This window comes from Lolium rigidum, chromosome 5 (assembly GCF_022539505.1).
Source record: "Lolium rigidum isolate FL_2022 chromosome 5, APGP_CSIRO_Lrig_0.1, whole genome shotgun sequence".
In the NCBI taxonomy this organism is placed as follows: Eukaryota; Viridiplantae; Streptophyta; class Magnoliopsida; order Poales; family Poaceae; genus Lolium; species Lolium rigidum.
This window is the reverse complement of record NC_061512.1, coordinates 155,218,928-155,226,322: the sequence shown is the minus strand read 5'-3', so window position 1 is coordinate 155,226,322 and position 7,395 is coordinate 155,218,928.

Below are 7,395 nucleotides of genomic sequence, written 5' to 3'. Positions count from 1 at the left end.
ACAACAACGATGCTCCCGGCCATATATCAGCCGGATTTCGGGGAAAACCTGGAGGAAATAGTCGAGATGACTATCAAAGGAGTAATGAGCAACAAGGCGACAATAGAGGTGATTTTCGTGGCAACAGGCAAAATAGTGGACCAAGGATTCCAAGACCTTACGTGTCTCCCGAGGAGATGATGAATGGTCCGTGTCAAATGCACTTTTACCTCGACAACAATGGAAAGAGGCGATCGGACATCTCCGGTAAAGATCGCCGTAATTTTCGGGCAATGTTGCGAGCCGCAGGAATTGCAAATGCCCAGTGCAAACAACGAAACCCTCGGGAGCCAAGGAGCGAGATCCACCTTCCACCTCCTCCCGCAATTACCGACGAAAATCGACACCAGCTCAGAATAGCGGCAGCACCACACCCACCTCCATATGTTGATCCTAATTCTAACGGTGCGGTCTCGATGATTCAGAAAGCTAGGCCATCCAACAGGGCGCAGAAGGTAATCTCGCGATAAGTGTTCATGGCAGAGAAGATGCCTCCACCAACAGTCGAGTACTTAAATTGGTCGGGGCAAGACATCGGCTTCACAATTGCAGACCATCCGCAGCAAGTTCCTCGACCAGGACAATCAGCACTCATCTTACCCGCAGTAATTGCTGGTTTTGATGTGTCGAGAGTTTTCATAGATGGCGGCAGCAGCTTAAACCTCATGTATGCAGATACATTGAGGAAGATGAACATATCCCCGGCAAACTTGAAACCGACTGACACACGTTTCCATGGGATTACACCAGAGAAGCCAAGTTATCTGTTGGGCAAGATTAACCTCGACGTTCAGTTTGGGACCCGAGAAAACTACAGGATAGAGAATTTGGAGTTCGAAGTTGTGGATTTCCCATCACAATATCATGCTTTATTGGGACGACCAGCATACGCCAGGTTCATGGCAGTACCACACTATACATATTTGTTGTGGAGGTTGCCTGGACCTAAGGGACCTATCACAATCAAAGGAAGTTTCGCGTTATCTGATAAGTGCGACAAAGATTTTCATCGACTATCAGAAACTTTCGGGATGCAAGCGAATATGCGGCACCAAGGTTCACCGATTATGATGTGTTGCCGGAGGTAGGGAGGTCTTCCAAGGAGCCAACCTTCAATACAACAAAGGATTCAAAAGAGGTACGGATCCACCCGACGGATCCCAAGAAAACAACATCCATTGCCGCAAACATGGATGTCGCATAGGAAAGCGCGCTCGTCGAGTTCCTCCGTGAGCACCGGAAAATCTTCGCATGGTGTCCAGACTGACATGCCAGGAGTACCTGGGGAACTTGCCGAGCACCACCTCAATTTGGATCCTCTCGCAAGACCCAGTAAAGCAACCTTTGCGGCGTTTTTCAGAGCCTAGCCGCAAAGCCATGTTATCAGAAATAGATCGACTCAAAGATGCTGGTTTCATCAGAGAAATATCTACAGAAGCCACATGGGTAGCTAACCCAGTGATGGTGCCGAAAAAACACACAATAGTCCTTCGCATGTGCGTCGACTTCACGTGTCTCAATAAACATTGTCCCAAGGATCACTTTCCCCTCCCAAGGATCGATCAAATCATCGACTCCACGGCAGGATGCGAACGTCTTTCCTTTCTGGACGCATACTCTGGTTATAACCAGATCAGATTAAAAGAAGAAGACGAAGCTAAAACAGCGTTCATCACACCTTACGGCGTGTTTTGCTACAAAACAATGCCCTTTGGTTTGAAAAACGCGGGAGCAACATATCAACGGATGATGCGTAGTGCTTAGCAACACAGATTGGAAAAAATGTACAAGTCTACATCGATGATGTCGTGATAACGTCAAAAAAGGGGTCAACTTTGATCGAAGATTTGAAGGAAACCTTCGACAACCTCGACAGGTTCTGTCTCAAGCTGAACCCGACAAAGTGCTCGTTCGGAGTTCCCGCAGGAGAACTTCTCGGGTTCTTGGTATCAGCAAGGGGGATTGAAGCCAACCCCGAAAAAATCCAGGCCATCGTTACTATGAGAAAACCAACAAAGTTAAAAGAAATACAACAATTAACGGGGCGAGTCACAGCTTTGAGCAGATTCGTCGCCAGGCTAGGAGAGAAGGCATTGCCGTTCTACGCATTGATCAAACAGGGCGAAAAATTTCAATGGAACGAAGAAGCAGATAGGGCCTTCGAGAATCTCAAGCGGGCAATTTCGACACCACCAATCCTGGTGGCGCCTAAAGAGAAAGAACCTCTCCTCTTGTACATTGCAGCCACACCTCAGGTGGTCAGCACGGCCCTAGTAGTCGAAAGAGAAGAAGAAGGCAAGCTTCATAGAGTTCAGAGGCCAGTATATTTCATCAGCGAAGTACTATCGCCTTCAAAACAGCGGTATCCGCAATACCAGAAACTGGCATATGGAGTATTCACGACAGCAAGAAAATTGCGACACTATTTTTCAGTGCACCCAATAATAGTGGTCAACGAGGCTCCCTTGTCAAATATACTGAACAACCCAGAAGCTACGGGTCGTGTCTCCCTTTGGGGAATAGAACTTTCCCCTCGGGACATCACGTACGAAAAAAGAAAAGCAATAAAATCGCAGGTCTTACCAGATTTCATTGCAGAGTGGATGGAGCTACAAAACACGGGACCCCCGGATTTATCGAGAACTTGGACTATGAACTTCGACGGGTCCAAAAGATCGGAAGGTGTCTGGAGCAGAGCGTGATATTGATATCACCTGAAGGCGACAAGTTGAAGTACGTTTTGCGGATGACATCCCCAAACGCGTCTAATAACGAAGCAGAATATGAAGCTCTCATACACGGGATGAAGATGGCGAAAGCTTGCGGTGCAACGAGATTGAAAATTTTCGGCGACTCACAATTGGTGGCACAGCAAGTCATGAATCAATGCGATGCAGTCAACGAAAGTATGATAGCATACAAAGAGGTGTACAATGAGCTGGAGAAGTTATTCGATGGTTGTGAGGTAAACCACATCAGCAGGATGAGTAACGATGAAGCCGACGTTCTTGCAAACATCGGGTCACAGTGTCTCGCGATACCTCCAGGCGTGTTTTGGGAAGAGATAAGCGAAAGGTCAACAAAGCCAGCAAAAACAAAGAAGGAGAAGAAAGAAAAAACCTCGAGTATCACCAAAGATACAGCAGAAGAAGAAGAAGAGCAAGAGCTAGTCATGATGGTGCAAATTCCATGGATGCAGGCTTACATATCATATATCCTAAGGAAAACGATACCCGACGATCCAGTTGAAGCAAGGCGAATAATTAGGAGATCAAAAGCTTTCACTGTGGTAAAAGGGGAGTTGTACAAACGAAGTATTTCGGGCGTGCTACAAAGATGCGTTACGCCCGAAGAAGGACGAATTATCCTGAAGGATGTGCACGAAGGGATATGCGGTCACCACGCGAGCAGCCGGGCTATCGCGGCTAAGGTTTTCAGAGCAGGATTCTATTGGCTAACAGCAATCGAGGACGCAAAGGAAATAGTAAGAACTTGCGACGCGTGCCAAAGATTCGCCGCCAGACCTCACTCTCCTGCAGCAGAACTTATGCCAATCCCATTATCTTGGCCCTTTGCTCAATGGGGACTCGACATGGTGGGAAAACTACACAAAGCTTCGCCAGGAGGTTATGAATATATGCTGGTTGCTGTCGACAAATTCACAAAGTGGATAGAAGCAAAGCCGATAAATTCACCGGACGGCGCATCGGCGATTAAGTTTATAAAAAGCATCGTCTTCAGATTTGGAGTTCCTCATAGCATTGTCACAGACAACGGCAAGTAACTTCACGTCCAAGGAGTTCAAAGCATACCGCGTGAAGTGGGCATCAAATTGAGTTTTGCGTCTGTCGCACATCCACAGACCAATGGACAAGTCGAGAAAGCCAATGGCATTATTTGCAATGGCATCAAGAAACGCCTGCTAGGACCATTGGAAAAAGCTCGGCATACTTGGCCGGAGGAACTGCCAAGTGTATTGTGGAGTATCCGAACAACACCAAACACGGCGACACAGGAAACACCGTTTTTTCTGGTCCATGGCGCCGAAGCAGTTCTGCCGATAGAAATAGAGCACGATTCTCCAAGAGTCATAGAATATGATGAAGAAACCTCGAGAGAAGCTTTGGAGGACGACGTCGATGCACTTGATGAAGCTCGAGATGAAGTCCTGTCACGAGTCGCCAAATATCAACGAGACTCGAAGAATTACCACGGTCGACGATTGCGCCCAAGGTCTTTTCAAGTTGGTGATTTAGTTCTGCGACTCAACCAAAAAAGTCACGAAAAACTCGAGTCACCATGGCTTGGACCCTACATCGTCACGAGGTAATCGAAGGAGGAGCATACGTAATCAAAGACAAGAAGACAGGGATTGCCGAGCCAAATCCCTGGAACGTGGCACAGCTCAGGCGTTTTTACGCCTAGATGCCGAAATATAGTCTACTTTGTAAACATACAATGTACTGAAACGCCCGCGAGTTTTCAGACGCACTCTTTTCCTTTTTCGGGGCACCGAGTGGGGCCGGAGAAGGTTTTTAATGAGGCGGGCTCGTGGTGCTGCAATATAATAAAGATAGTGTCAATATAATTTCTCTTTATCGACATGCTCAAAGTCTCCGACCCGACGAATTCCAATATAGTTGCTCGAAAAAAGAAAAAGCCTCGCCTTGGTATTAAAATACCTCGCGAGTCAATAAAAATACAAAGCAGTACCCAACAAAGCAGCTCGGGGGCTTATGTTAGCCAAAACTACATATTGAATAAATGCCTTGGTTCAAAATCTCGCATTATACAAATACAGCGAATAGCCACCGAAAACACTCGGGGGCTAGACAAATATAGAAATATGATGTTTGCTTCACAGTATAATCACAATCATGATTTACAAGGAAAAATTATCTACCAAAGGAAAAATAATCAGTCTTGATTCAATATATCATCAAGGGTAACTCTGTTTTCTTCAGGAGCAGCGCCAAGAAAATCAGCATAATGACCATCTGCAAAAAAGTCGGCATCCATCCGAAGAAGGTCTTCAATCATTTCCTTGGCTATAGGTGTAACCTTCGTGTTAATTCGATCAACACCAACTCTTCGGCGCCGCACCTTCTCGTGAACTTTCTCAACAACTTGGGTCAGATCAAGTTTTGAGTGGCAGATCTGAAGCATGATAAGAGCAAATCTGGCGCCAGCTACGAGTTGAGCTCGGACAAAGTTATGGATCCTGTGGGCATCCTTAAACTTCTCCATTAACTCGGGAAGAGTTTTTGGTTGAATGTTCCGAGGAAACATAGAGTTATAAACCATAGACAGGGTCTTGGTACAGAAGTCAAGATACTTGCGAACCTGAAGCGCGCGATCTTGAAATCTGACAATTTGGCGAGTTCGTTCGAGCGTGCCCCAAAATAGTACTCCATGCTCTTTGGCAAGACGAAGAAGCACATTGGACCGAGCTTCGACACGTTCATCCTCAGTAGCAGCATCCAAAAAAGAACCTATTTTTTCTTCAAGAACCAGTGCGCAATGAGAAGACAAGCAAAAGGGAAAAGAAAAGCACGACAATGAAACATACCTGCCATATCCAAGCTAGCATCTGTCAGCAGTTGAAGCATAGCATTTTCGCGGGAGATGGCTGCGGCAACTTCAGCAACAGCGGTGTCCTTTTCAGTCATGGCATCTCGAGCTTGTTGAAGTGCAATTTTCTCCCTTTCAGAGGATTCTCGAGATTGCTCCATAAGCATAAGCGATTGCTTCTTCACGGACTAGAGTTGTACTCGAAGGTCTTTCAATTCTTCTGCCAGATCCTTACTCGCAGAATCATCAATAAGATTAACGGGGACAGCGAATTTCTTCGGCAGGGACGAAGGAAAAACTTCGGAAGGACCAGGAACTGGCGTATAGTTGTCAAAAATCAACTGAAAAATAGAAAAACGTCGACATCAATCATTGGGACAAAGATAGACTTCCATTCATTCTCATAATATATACATGTCCATTACAGCAGAAGGACCTCTAGAAGATCTAATCATCGCCAGGAGCACTATGGCGACAATACCAAAAGGAGGAGGCAAACTAAAAACAAAGCAAAAGAATATGAAACTAGACCTCCGGCCTCGATGAGCTAGGAGTCGAAGCTGGCTTGATCCCGAGATACGCCAAGATTTTCTTCGAGTTGGGCTTGGCTGCCTTAATCAGCGACCTCCACCTTGATTGCTCTATCTGCTCCGTGTCGCCAACTTTGGCCCGACCAACGGACCGTTGGCTGTCGGCAACTAGGGCGACTGTGCTTTCAACGGCAACTTTCATGTTCTCATGGCGCATCTTCAGCCCAAGATCTTCGGGAGGATTAAAGCACTTGGCAAGACCAAGGAAGGTTGCGGGTTCCTCTTTCTTCGGGAAGAAGTAGGGGAAAAGCTTCGATAACCCTGTCCTAGCTTCATCAATGCCCTCTCGCGATTCCGTCCCATGAAATTCAAGGAACAAAACGTCGTCAAGAAGAGGATCATTGTCGGGATCTTCAAGTTCAAATTCTTGGGAGGTTTTATCTGTCAATATAAAAACCCGATCAGCAAAAAAGTGCAGACAGGAAAAATTCAAAGGATATGAAGTGGTTCGGATACTTCATCGACAAAGCGACGATTTTGCGTCCTTATGCGCTTTCGTAATTGCTTCTTCGCGAGCGATTTGCGCAGCTATGTGATCGCTCAGCGAAGTCTCGGCATCTTGCGTACGCTTCCGAAGATCTTCGACACCAACGAAGCATCAGCCTTTAGCTTTGTCGCCTTCTTGCCTAGCTTCAACAACGATCCGACTCGGCCTTCTTACGAGCCTCCTCACTTTGCTCTAATTTTTGAGCAAGTGTATTGGCACGTTCATTGACCTCCGCCAGTTTCTCTGTCAAGAAAGTTAAAAACGTCGACAACAAGATAGCAAGACAACACAAGCAAAAAAAGAAGTAATGAAGCATTACCTTCGACTCTGTCGCAGATATTCACGGTACCCAATGAATTGAGCACCAATGCGAAGAAGTTCTTTGATCGTAGGCTATCAAAGAAGGAAAAAGAAAGGAAATGTCGGCATGAGAAAAAGGATGACACGAAGAAGTAAATATAGACAGTAACAAGCGAATTCAGAACTTACATCATCCAAGAGAGGGTTAGAAGAGCTACTCGATTGAAGAGTAGGCTCTGGGATCGATTCAACCCTTGCCCTTTTTGGTGAAGGGACAAGGGGGCTTGAAGGAGGAGTAGCAGCGCCGACGTTCTGTTGAGGAGGCGAATTTTCTTCTCCTTCAACTGGCGTCTCTGAGGCGACCAATGTATGAGACGTACTCGTTCGAGCAGCCACATCAGCAGTTGG